Genomic DNA, 14,197 nt, shown 5'->3' with positions numbered 1-14,197 from the left:
TAAGAAAGACAGAGAGAGGAGGTGAGAAATAAAGAACAAGGGGAGGGAGGGAGGGGGAGAGGGAGAGGAGGAGAGTATGACGGGTGGGAAAGTGAAGGGAAAATTAAGGGTGAAGCAAAAACCTATAATTCTTCCCTCAGCAATAACAAAATGGAAAAATGTTTTCTTCTCTTTTCTCTTTACTAACATATACGCCAAAACAAACCCCCCAAGGAGAAGCATCTTAAAAATGATGAATTTCATTTAGATAAATGGCAAGCTTTTTAACCCTTATAGGTGTACAAATAACTCTTCATCCTGGTTTAAACCTAACGGAGTGAGAGATCGGATATCCAGTATATATCTGGATTCCAGCTGGCGTAATTTATTTTCTCTATCACCACCGCGCTCCAGTTTTGGTACCTGATCAATTGCATAAAATTTCATGAGTCCCCACTTGCTATCATGTTTTTGTTCCATGTGTCTCGCCGTTGCATAGCTCCTATCTGTATTGATAGTTGCTCGAATGTGTTCTAAAATTCGCTTTTTAGTTTCACATATAGTACTGCCAAAAAGAGTCGCAATTTGCGAGTTGCAATTGCATAAGGTTTGCGACTCGCAAATTGCGACTTGCAATTTGCTGGTCGCAAAATGGGGTTGCAACGGATGTGACTCGCAAACGGGTCCCATCGCTTTTTGCGAGTCGGAAATGGGCTTTTTGCATCCCATTTCCGATTTTGCACTGTCGCAAATTGCGAATCGGCCCGTTTGCGAGTCGCAAACATTTGCTACATCTGGCCCTTACTTCTTACTCCAGTATTGGAACTTTCATAGATTCACATGTTTGAATAAGAATAGCAAGTAGTGACTAGCATATTTTCTGTATTTCTAAGAACACATTCTACCATGTAAGATACAGTATCAGCATTTAGATAACTTCATGTCTGATAAAGATATTTAAACATATCTATCTATCTATCTATCTATCTATCTATCTATCTATATATATATATATATATATATATATATATATATATATATATATATATATACATACCTATACGTAAATCATACACAGAAACTCATTATTTTACAGGAAACGTGGTATTAAACAGCAGAAGCGGATGGCGGGAACAGAGAAATGGCTCACCTTCATTAGAACAAATGCCTAAGGACTGCTTGGCCAACCGCTGCATCCTGGAGTGTTTCAGCATCCAATTAATAATGCCTTATAAACTTTTGTATCATTCTCCACATTGCCGCTTGGCAGATGTCAGGTAGGGACACGCCCGAGAACAGTGCACAAGAAGTGGAACCTGCTCTAGTTGAATGTGCACGCACTCTTGCGCCCAAAGGTCGACCAGCCTTTTCATGGCAAAAGGCTTTTGTGTTCGAAATACATTTGGAAATGGTCTGCTTAGTGACAGGATGCCCTCTTCTGGGTGTACTGAAGGCTACCAAGAGTTGGTTCGATTTCCTGATTGGCTTTGTTCTGTGTGAGTAGAATTTGAGAAATATTTTCCACTCAAGAGAATGGAGAGATCTTTCTGCTCCAGTCTGAGGTTGTGGAAAGAAGGACTTCAATACTACTGGCTCATTAATATGAAAGTCCGGGAGCTGTGACGTGGGGCAGGAGCCCTTTAAAATTACCTTGTGCTCCCGCCGTCGCGGGAAGTGTGTTGCTGGTGCCGGGAGCTGTGACGTGGGGCAGGATCCCTTTAAAATTACCTTGCGCTCCCGCCGTCGCGGGAAGCACGTTGCTGGTGCCGGGAGCTGTGACGTGGGGCAGGAGCCCTTTAAAATTACCTTGCGCTCCCGCCGTCGTGGGACGCGCCCGGGCGGCACCCGAGCGAAGCCTGGGCCAAGGGCGGGCCCGTCCTTCGCCCGTCAGCGCCCGGAAGAGGCTGGGCTGGGCCACACTCCTTAATTTTTTGTTTTTCCATTGTGCTGATCAGGAGGGCTGAGTAAGTGTTTTTCTTTTCTCTTTCTTTTCCTTTCTACTCCCTATTTTGTCATGGGAAAATGCAAGATTCGCTCTAGTCCTGACCCGGCTACAGCCAAACCTAAAAGCTCTAAACCCAACAGAGCAACGCAAATTCATTCCAATTGCGTTTCCAGAGAAATTGATAACTTAATTGAGGAAGTGGAATCCATCCTTAAGGAAAAAGAGGGCAATGCCCGCAAGAAATTGAAATCAGGATCTTTACTTCCATTTTTAACAACCGGCTCCACTAAACCTACTGATACACAGCCTCAGAAAACTTCACCTCATGTTGCTGTCTCTCTCAGCTCGACTGGTTTGGCTAATTCTTCACTTTCGCCTGGTATTGGTCACAATTTGGATGTAATCCCTTCTGTTTCCATTATCAATGAGATTCCATGTACAAATCGTTTTTCTGTTTTGGACCAACCAGAATTGGCGAGTGCTACACAGCCTCTGCTTTCTGTGCCTTCTAAACCCATTCTCGATCCTCCTAGTGACGATGCCTTAGCTCTGATATCCAGTCTAAAGCATGAAGTCGGGGAATTGAAGAGTCTTTTATTTGAGGTCCTTAAACTTCTCAAAAAATCTGACCTAACTCCTCAGTGCATCCCGAATCCAGTCATAGCACAAGTTTCTCGGCCATTGGTTCCTTCACCAGTAGACTCCCCATTGCCAAGGGAATCAGTCAAAGGCTTTAGTCATAGATATCAACATGGAAATCATTTGACTTCAGCTCAAGCGAATTCACCTCCTCTTTTTTTAAATTCGGGTCAATCTGTGACCCATTCTATTCGTGTACCCAACCGAAATTGCATTGACATGTGTAATGTCCCTCGTCTTTCACTTCACACGAGGGAAGATACTTCTCTTATCAACAAGGTGTCGTATTGGATTTGCCACCCTAGGGGTTGTGGTTCTATCATCCATGCGGATATTGTCTTTGCTTCTCGTGTGCGAGGCCCTGGTGGGCGGAACACTATCAAACTTCATCTCGCCAGCCCCGCTTTAGCTAAGGGGATTTTGCAGATGGAAGCTCGCAATTTACCAAGATCTGACTCTGACATATTTTTCAGAGAAAGCTTGCCTGCTATGGGTCACGAGATTATGCCGTTTCGTCCATCTAGTCAACCCAATTCCTCGAAATCCTTCTGTTTCTATTGTCTCCCCTGGCTCGTTGCTTTTTTTGGCGACGGGGCTGCTCTGGTTTATAACAAAGGTACTTTCACACGAGACCCTGCTACCTCAGGGAACACATCAGCTGTGGATTGACTACGCCATCCTAATTCTTGCAAACACAACGTTCCACACGCCCGGGCAGCGTTACCCCAAAGATCTTTATTTGGTTTGGGTGCTAACACTACGAGGGCTCTACCCTGCATTACGAACGGGATTTCGAATTCAGCTCCTGATGCCGACTCTTGCAGGACAGTTTGTAGCATTACAACAAGGAAAATATTGTCCTGGAATGTGGCTGGCATCAAGAGCAAATTATCTGATCCGGACTGGGGGGCTTATGTTGAAACTTTCTCCATATGTATGTTTCAGGAAACTTGGTCTATGGATTGTGTGTTCAGGCAAGGCTATTGTTGTTTTACTAAAAAGGCGATTCAGTCTTCCAGGGGAAGGGCGAGCGGGGGTCTATGCACTTGGGTTAAGTTGACCGAGGTGGGTAGGGTAAAGGAAGTCACTGTTGACTCTCGCAATATTCTTGCAATAGTAATATGGCCTATCACAGGTATTCCGGTGCTATGCATTAATATTTATAATAGGCCAGGCCCCTGTAACCACCAGTCTGGTACCATTCATCTGTTGTATAAACTTTTATCTGACCTTTATTCTAAATACTGTGTTATTACTGCAGGTGATCTCAATGCCCAAATTGAATTTGATTCAGCCTTTGCTGAGTCTATCCAGGCCGAAGATGAAGCATGGAATCTCCCACCGTTTTTAATCCAACCAGTGTCATGTACTCCTTCCCCTAGGGTTATGCAGATAATAGACCTTGTAGTAACTTATGGCCTTCGTTTTGGAAATGGACGATTTTCAAATGATAATTTTAGACCCACCTTCTACAGAGGCCATTATAGTAGCACTCTGGACTATGTTATTTTTGATCTGCGAGTCTGGCATCTTATAGTCAATGTAGAGGTGGATGCTTGGTGCATTAGTGATCATGCCCACTTACAAATTGAATATAATGCAACTCTTTTTTTAGGGCACACTCCATCTCACGTTTTGGATGCTCCTAACGACCGGCTGAAATTATCCAGCAATAGGCGCGTGCTGAGATGGTCTTTGTTTTTTAAATCTAACCTGCTCAAAGATAAGCTCCGCGATTTAGTTTCTTGCCATCAGCTTTTTGATGACTCTATTGTTTTATCTCCCTCAGAAGTTATGTCCTCTCATGTGACTTTTTTTATGGATCTTAAGGAGCTCTTTACTAAACCTCCCTTAACTCAAAACAATTCTTCCTTGCTTAATCGCAAGTGGTTTGATAAGAAATGTCGGGAGGCCGAGAGCCTTTTGTCCAAAGCTCTAAAGCAAAAGAGCCGGGATGTTATTATACATGCGAGAAGGAACTATGCTTCAATTTGTAAGTCATCTAAATGTAAATACGAGGAAAAATTGTGGGAGGGTTTGATGGAGGCGGCTAATGCCCGTCATCTTAAACTTTTCTGGACCTTGGTCTCACGTAGAGACCCCGCCCTTTCAATCACTCCTGAATGCCATATTGATGCAGAATCTTGGCTTTCCCATTTTCGGGAACTTTATGGGTCCTGTTCTGACTTGAACAACACTCCTACTGATTCTTCATTATGCTTTTCTTCTGTGTCGCCCTTTACCTTAAAGGAAACTGAGTTGGCAATCCGTGCTCAAAGAATAGGGAAGGCTCCTGGCCTAGACAGTGTTCCCTCGGACCTGTATAAATCAGACTTACCTGTTTGGACCCGGTATTTTAATAGGTTATTGAATATTGTTCTGACAACTCGATCTTACCAAGATACGTGGAAGGTGGCTATTATTATCCCTATACATAAAAAAGGAGATAAGAGTTCCCCTGGGAACTATAGACCAATTAGTCTATTAGACAGCTTGCAAAAGATATTCTCCTTCCAGTTGTTATCCAGATTAAAATACTGGATAACAAAAAAACTGGTTTTAAGCCATCTCCAGGCTGGTTTCCGGGACAAGGTCAGTACCATCAATCAGGTCTTCCGATTTACTACCATCAAGTGGAAGACCGTAGATGCAGACAACGGCCATTTATTTGTGGCCTTTGTCGATTAGAAATCTGCGTTTTACCTTGTTTCGCGTGCCAAGCTTTGGGAGATCCTGAGCAATATTGGAGTTATGGGTTCTCTGATTAATATTATCAAAGACCTTTATTCTGATAACTATGCCAGAGTTCACTGGGGTTCGGCTGGCGACCTGACCCCAGCTTTTTCCACAACGCGAGGTGTGAGGCAGGGGTGCGTTCTTGCGCCCACCCTATTCCTATTGTTTATTAATGCTTGTATCCCATATCTCTCAGACTGCCATGGTGATGCCCCGAATCTGGGTGGCCAGAAGTTCCCCTGTCTTTTGTTTGCAGACGACACCCTGCTACTCTCGCGAACTGCCACGGGCCTTTCCAGAGTGCTATCACGATTTTTGGAATTTTGCAAGGACCATGGGTTGTAAATCAACTCAGTAAAAACTAAATATATGGTCTTTGGGGACAATAGGTGCAAAATGAAGAGACCGGTATACCTAGATGGCGCCCCCTTGGAAAGAGTGGGCACTTTTGACTATTTAGGTATAAAATTGGAAGACTCACACTTTTGGCACGCACACCGCCAGAAATCTTTATTGTGCCTGAAGCAAAGGGCGGGTGGCATCGTAAGATTTGCTTCTAGATCTCCCAAATTTGCAATGTCCCCCGCCCTCGAAATATACAAATCTCAAGCCCGGGGGGGGCCCTATACGGTGCCGAACTTTGGGGCCATTGCAACCTGGTGGATCTGGCAAGGGCGGAAAATACATTTTTGAAATCATTATTAAAAGTTCCTACTAGTACTCCATCCCTGCCCATCCGTATGGATTTGAATCTTTTTTCTATCTCACAGATTGCCGCTTTAAGGCCTCTATTATATTGGATCCGGCTTTGGATAACAGACGCCCTTTCTCCATTTCGTTGTGGGCTTCTCAAACTGGTGGGCTGCAACACTATTAGCAAAACGAAATGGTGTGCCTATGTTAAAGAGTCCTTATTCCATCTAGGTTTAGGGTCCTATTGGTTGGACCCACTTTCCATTCCCAAAAACGCTGTGCAGTTACTGAAGGATGCTTTTTGGCATAACGTTCAGATTGTGCAATTTACTAAGATTGCCCCGCTGTCTATGTCTGACAATTATTTATCAATTAAATGCCACTACGAATTCGAGCCTTATATGGATATAGCATTATCTCCATTTGCGCAAGCTCTTTTTGTTAGATTCAGAATTGGGTCCCTCCCTCTGTGTTCTCTAACGTACAAATGGCATTGTCCTACTAATAGATCCAAGCTTTGTCCGATGGGCTGCCAACGTGAAGAGTCTATTTCACATGTCTTTTTTTACTGTCATGCATATCACAAACAAAGAGCTTTTTGGATCATCCCGCTTTGCAAATCCATAGGCGCCAGGTCCTATCTTCATGTTGAGAGAATTTTAAAATCTGATCCATCTGCCCAGGTAGTTTTACCAGTGGCAAAATTTCTCGAATCAATCTGGCGCCTTAGATTAGCTATTTTAAAGAACAAGACTGGGTAACAAACTTTTAGATCTATATATGTATATTTATTGACTTTTTGATGTCTGATTTTAGTATTTAATTCTCAGGTTAAAGATACTCTCATATTGTATTAACACTTATGGGCATAGGGAATAGGGTCCTTGCTGTGTGGTATATTCTAAATCTAGGAGATGTCTTTTTTGATCATTTTGCCTGGATTTTAACTCATTATTGTTTTTAATTTTATTTATTGTGCTTATATTTTTTAGTGTTTGATTAATCTTTAAAAAATTCAAAATTTATGATGTTTTTACTGTACTTTTATGGTATGTTTTTTACTTACCGAAATAAAGTTAAATGAAAATGAGAGAAAAATGAAAGTCCGATGGTACTTTAGGGATATATTTAGGGTTGGTACGCAGAATAACTCTATCTCCACTGAACTGTAGAAAAGGCTCTTGGATTGTAAGTGCTTGTATTTCGCTGACTCTGCGAGCAGATTTTAGAGCTAAGAGGAGCACTACTTTCCATGTGAGGTATTTGATGTCACTCATGGGAGTACAGGAATCAGAGGAAAAGTGTAAGCATAAATCCCTGACCATGCTATCGAAAAGGCATTTCCCCATGATCCTAGTTGGTGATGCCAGCTTGCATAAAATCGGCATTTTGCGTTCTGGGACATCCCAAATAGGCCCAGATTTGGCGTTCCCCATCTGAGGAATATTCCATCCAGCGTCTCCTGGTTCAGTTCCCATTTGTGGGGAGATGTGCTTAGCCTGCTCGGTGAAACTACACTGGTGTTGTGCATTCCTGGGAGATGCTCTGCTTTTATGTGCACTGAGTGTTGAATGCACCAGGTCCAAATGGTCTGTGCTTCTTTGGATAGGAGATGCGACCGAGTCCCTCCTTGCTTGTTGATGTAGTGCATAGTGGTCGTATTGTCCGTTCGGACAAGCACTGAGGAGCCTTGGATTCTTGGAAGGAAGGCCTACAAAGCCAGATACACTGCTCTGAGCTTGAGGAGGTTGATGTGAAAAGTGGTGTGAGAAGGGGGCCATTTGCCACTCCCTTGAAGGTCCTGCTGACATGCACTCCATCCCTCTGTTGATGCATCTGTTGTTATAGTGAGCGGAGGGACCTTGGTTAAGAAGCATAGGCCCTCTGGAAATGTTCTCAGGTGTTATCCACCAATCGAGGGAAGCTGACATACGTGGGGTTACATGGATTGTGTCCTCGAAGGACCCTTGTGTCTGCTTCCATTGCTTGTCGAGCTCCTCCTGGAGAGGACGCATTCAAAGTTGACAGTGGGGAATAAGATTTATGCAAGATGACATCATCCCCAGTAATGACCTGTAGCGTCGAACTGAAAGAGACTTTCTTTGTTGAATTGCTCCTGCTAGCTTGACAAGCTTGAGTTGTCTGTCCACTGCTGGATAAGCTTTAGTTTGGACTGTATCCAGTATGGTGCCCAGGAAAACTATTCTTATGGTTGGCTGAGGGTGGGACTTTTCTCAGTTGAGAGTGAGGCCCAATTGTCTGAAAAGACATATGGTCGCCTTGAGAGAATGGCGTACTGACTGTATGTCGGAAGCTTTCACTAACCAGTCGTCCAGGTATGGAAACATTTGTTGTTGCTTGCGCCTTAGATATGCTGCAACAGGAGGTAGACACTTTGTAAAAATTTGGGGAGCAGACTTGAGTCCGAAAGGGAGCCCCTTGAATTGAAAGTGCTGGCTGGCTACCAAAAATCTTAGAAACTTCTTGTGTTTTGGGTAAATGGGCATGTGGAAGTAGGCGTTTTGCAGGTCTAAGGAAGCCATGTAGTGTGCTCTCTTGAGAAGCTGCAAGATGTCTTTCAATGTTACAATGCGGAAGGACTGTGTTTTCCTGATACTTGTTCAGCTCCCTTAGATCCAGGATGGGCCTCCACAATCGAGATTTGTTTCTGATTAGGAAGAAGTGAGAATAGAAACCCTTTCCATTTTGTGAATGGGGCACCAATTCTATTGCTCCTTTGGTTAACATTACCTCAGTTTCTAGGTTGAGAAGATGAAGATGTGTTTGATGTACGTGGGAGAGAGGTGTCCACGGGGGCATACATGTAAATTCTAGAAGGTGACCGAAATGTATTATGTCTATGACACACTTGTCGTTCTTTATCTGAGACCAACGATGAAGGTGTTGCTTTAATGAAGAAGGAGAGGCAGCCGGTCATTGGACCTTGTCATTGCCTGCGTGAGGGATATTTGGCTTGCCTCCCTGACTTTCCTCTGTGAGGAGGCCTGCTATCTGCTGCTTCCGGCAGTTGTGTTTGGTGATATTGGTGTCTGGAGGGTTGGAAGTTATAGGAATAAGCTGGGTACCTGTATTGCTGGTAACGTCCACAAAAGGAAGACTGTCCTGTACCTCTGACACCTCGAAAGGGTGTTTTCTTATATTGTAGGGAGCCTAATGATCTGGCAGGATCTGTGTCTGTCTTGATTGTCTGGAGGGCGTCGTCAACATGTTTGCCGAAAAGGTCTTCCCCATTGTAAGGAAGGTCTAGAATCTTCGTTTGGACCTTGGGTCAAAAGTTGGTGACCTTAAGCCATCCTTGGCACCTTAACACTGCTGATCCAGCCAGAAGCCTAAAATCCATAGCAGCAATATCTAATGCACAATCTATTATTCCTGAGGACGAGCGCTGTCCCTCCAGAAGAATGTTCGTAGCTTCAGCCTTGCTAGATTCTTGAACGTCATCTAATGAGTGCGTGATGTCCGACCATAGCTGCCTATCGTACCTTCCAAGGAGTGCCAAGAAGTTCCCTGCCTGCACCAAAATGGCAGACATTTAGGAGAATCTTTTCCCGATGTGATCAAGGTGCCTACCTTCCTTATCCAGAGGTGCAGAAGGGTTCCTCGAACATCGTTGTGCTGCTTGGGAAATTACTGAATCCGGCTTCGGATGACCTGACAGGCAGGCAGGAGCATCATCCGTTGCTCTGTACTTTTTATCCAGCTTAGGCAAAATCGCTGGTACCATATAAGGGTTACGCATTATTTTCAAACCCTGATTCCACACATGGGCCCTCATTACGAGCCTGGCGGTCTGTGACCGCCAGGCTCGCGGTTGGCGGGAGCACCGCCGACAGCCTGGCGGTGCCCCTTAGGGCATTCTGACCGCGGCGCTTTGGCCGCGGTCAGTGCAGGAAAACCGGCGGTCTCCCGCCGGTTTTCCGCTGCCCGTCAGAATCCTCCAAGGCGGCGCAGCATGCTGCGCCGCCTTGGGGATTCTGACACCCCCTTCCGCCATCCTGTTCCTGGCGGTTCGCTCGCCAGGAACAGGATGGCGGTAGGGGGTGTCGCGGGGCCCCTGGGGGCCCCTGCAGTGCCCATGCCAATGGCATGGGCACTGCAGGGGCCCCCGTAAGAGGGCCCCGCTTGTATTTCACTGTCTGCATAGCAGACAGTGAAATACGCGACGGGTGCAGTAGCACCCGTCGCACCTTCCCACTCCGCCGGCTCGATTCCGAGCCGGCGTCCTCGTGGGAAGGTTGTTTCCCGCTGGGCTGGCGGGCGGCCTTAAGGCGGCCGCCCGCCTGCCCAGCGGGAAACTCAGAATGCCGGCCGCGGTCTTCAGACCGCGGTGCGGTATTCCTGCGGCGTAACTTTGGCGGGCGGCCTCCGCCGCCCGGCAAAGTTGTAATGAGGGCCATGGTCTATTATTGGGATAACTCTGATAACCTTCCTATGAGGCTCTTTAAAGTCATACAAGAAACAATCTTGTTGGCATTTGCAATTCAAATCGTGCAGTAGCTTTCTCCAATAAGTTATGGAAAGTACCAATATCTTCTGTAGGGGACTCGACAGAAGCTAGCACTGGGAGGCAGGTGTTGGCAATACATATTCGTCCCATTCATCCTGCGCTGGAAGTTCTTCCCCGTCTTCAGCTTCATCATCTGATGAAGCATGGGTTTGCGGATCTTGTGGATTTTGTGGAGAAACCTGTGGAGTGGTAGGATGGACCTGCAGGTGTAGTGGAGTACTTGGTTCTGTAACCACTGGCTTGGGAACAACTGCAGGCTGTGGACAGAAGCATTTTTTATAATCTGCTAGTATGGCTTGCAGGTCAGAAACCAGACCGGAGGGCAAACATACCATTCCCTGCTGCTGTTGTTGAGGGAGTGGATCGTAGTAGTGCTGGTCATAATATGAGCCATCGTCAGAATATTCCTGGCATTTCACATGCAATTGTGATGGGTTCCCAGATACCCTATATTTTCCGTCATCACCTGAATCATCATCACCATCCGAGAAGCATGATGGTAAAAGTCTTGACACCTTACTTGGTGATATTATGGATGGCGTTAGATGAGATTTGGATATCCTTTTGAGTGGGGTATGCTCCGACAACTGTAAATAGGCAATGAAGATGGTCTTTGCCTTTTTATAGGCATCATCTTGATCGTCGACGATAGAAGATCTGCTCTCGTCAATGGTGGTGTCAATGAGAAAGTAGCTGACGGCAGCGTCGTGGACGGGAACATCGACGATGAAAATACCGCCGATCAGGGCATCATCGGAAGCATCGTCGACGGAAGAGTCAATGACAAAAATGCTGTCGACGAGAGAGCGTCGTTGACAGAGGCATTGCCGACGGGACCATCGGCGTGAGATCTATAGACGAGACTGTCGACGGGAGGGTCGTTGACGAGTAGAGCCCTGTCGACGAGGATGAAAGTGTTGTCGACAAGGATCCTGAGGCCGCCGCCGTCGACATTGAAATAGTGACTGTAGTAGATGTCACTGACAATACAGTCGTCGACGAGAACACCGTCGACAATGTTGCCACAGACAGCGCAGATCCTGGCTTCTTGAATTTATGTTTAATTTTCAGCGGTGGCATAGATGGCTCAGAAATAGTCTTCTTTAAGAGGTTTTTGAGGGAATCTGACCCTTTCTAGATGCCAGTCCGCTTTTTCTCTGCAGGGCTATGGATTATTGAAGAGCCCTCACATTACTTTTTTGGAACCTTTTTAGGTGGTTCCTGAATATCTGAGCCCTCATTTTCCCTTTTAACAGGCGTTTTAAAAACAGATATAGAAGAAGAAGCACTCTTCTCGTCAGAGGCTGAATGGCCAGCTTTACCTTTTGGAAGCCACAAAAGAAGACGACCCTCTCTGTCCTTTAAAGTCTTCACAGAAAATATTCTACATACCTTGCAGTCTTTGGTCTTATGATTTGGGTATAAGCAGTAAATGCAATCATCATGTGGATCATCTACATATAATCTCTTCTTCAGGTAGGACACACAGGATCTGAAAATATCCTTTTTTGGTGTCTCTGACATGGCAGTCAGTTTAAAGCACCAGAAGAAGAGAAGAAAACTCCTAAATTCCAGGCAATAAGATTCTGAGAGAATAATTTTAAGCGGAGCTCAAAGGAGACTTCTCAGCACGACATGCAGTGGAAAATCTGAGGTAAGGCAGTTCCTCACAGGGGGTTCTAAGGGGTGGTGCAGTGTGATTGGTTGAATTTTGAGTTTGAGTCTTTCTAACAAAATGACTGTGATAGGTTGCTAAGTTAAAGGCCTAATGCATGTAATGTAGGTATACATGTAAGCATATCTTATACATTCCACCAGGGGCTCCCATCTCGACAACGGGTAAGTATTCAAGCATTTGAATCTATGAAAGTTCTAATACTGGAGTAAAAATACTTGCAGCTTTTAACATGGCAGTGGCTAATGCTAAAATAAAGTCAATAGGCAAAATGAAGCTGTTGGTCACTAATGTGACGGGGTGCTGCTAGGCTAAGTGCAACGTGGAGTCAGTTCAGTGGTCAAAACACAAATATCATTACATCCCTCAGTGAAAAGTTTGATTTGAGGGAAGCCACAGTTGCAAAAGATGTTGTGAAGGATGGCATCATTTAAGACCCATTTGTGATCCTCCTGAATGGTTCTGCTTGAGCATTCTGGATTCCCAGAAGATGGACCACTGTAATTCGGAGATCTCTGGATATAAACCAGATTCTTTGTAACTCTAGAGACAGGGGTCTTCATCTTGCTCCTTCCTACTTGTTCAGATAATGCATGCTCATTGTATTGTTTATTTGAACAAGGAGAAAGTTTGTCTTGGATGATAGGAGGAAAGCCTTCAGGACTACTCCAGAAGGCTGATATGATAGGACTGTTCCTTTTGGAAGCATCTGTTGCTATTGTTTGGGTTGGGATTTCTTGGTGGAAATTCATGCCTTTCAGAAGATTGTCTGACAACACTACCAGTTCAGGGACTGTTTTGAATGAGTGGTTAGGATCACTCTGTCCCCTCATCTTCCTGAGAGTTGATCCAATTGATCTTCCAGACACTGTTGCAGCTGTATCATGTAGAGAAGTGCATTCAGGACCAGAAAAATGTATGATGCCATTGATAATAGAAGAGAGGCAACTTATCTCACCGTTGGATTGGGCTTTAGTCTTCAGATTTCTGAAGAATGGATAATCATCACTCCTCTGAAGGAATCATTCATGTGTGCACTGTGTCTAGGACTGCACCCAGACAGTGAAAAGATTAAACTGGCATTGAGATATATTTCTTGTGATTTACATGTAGTCCTAGCCGCCTTAGGGTCACGCAAATTGTTCGATAACGAAGGCTCGCTTTTGGTAGGATGATGCCTTGATGAGCCAGTTGTCTAGACATGGACGGACAAAAATTTTAATTTTCTTGAAGTGAGCTGCCACAACCGCAACACAGTTGGAGAAAGTCTGTGGAGCAGATTTGAAACCGAAAGTAAGGACCTTGAATTGGTAATGGTCTCTTCCTAAGGCTAAATGTTGGTGCTTCTTGGCTGTTGGGATGTGAAAATGGCATCTTGCAGATTTATTGAACATAGTCCATCCCCCTGATGAATTTGATGAACTTTTCTTTCCAAATCCATTTGTTCTCTTTATCATGTCTAAAATACGTCTGTACTCATTCTTTGGCCCTGTCTTCTTCAACCAGGAAGTAACAGGACTAAATTTCCATTCTACTGAGAAGAGTAGGGACCTTATTCCACCACATACTTTTGCAAGAGGTTTGAGGCTTCTTGCTGTAGTTCTTCCCAGTGTTGAGGGGATAACTTATTTGGTGGAATGGATGTTGGAGGATACTTGAATCTAAGACAGTATCCATGTTCTGCAATATTCAGAACCCATTTGTGGGTTATTATTTTTCTCCACTCTGCCAGAAAGGATGATAGGCTTGCCTCTGTTGACTTCCTCTGGCCCTTGACTGGTGTACCTGCTGCTGATGTCTCTGTGACTGTTCAGGTTGCCGTTCTAGCTTGTGAAGCCAATGGGTTTGAATCGTCTGATGGAAGTACTAGTGGTCATAGGCCCTGTAGAAATGTCTTCTATATTCCTTCCTTTCCTCCAATCCAACACCTCTCAGAGTGTTGAGTTCAGTCTTCATACTAGAAACTTCATCATATGCAGGATAACCAAATAAGGTGAATACA

Source organism: Pleurodeles waltl, chromosome 7 (assembly GCF_031143425.1).
Source record: "Pleurodeles waltl isolate 20211129_DDA chromosome 7, aPleWal1.hap1.20221129, whole genome shotgun sequence".
Taxonomy (NCBI): domain Eukaryota; kingdom Metazoa; phylum Chordata; class Amphibia; order Caudata; family Salamandridae; genus Pleurodeles; species Pleurodeles waltl.
Note: the sequence above shows the minus strand (reverse complement) of the source record.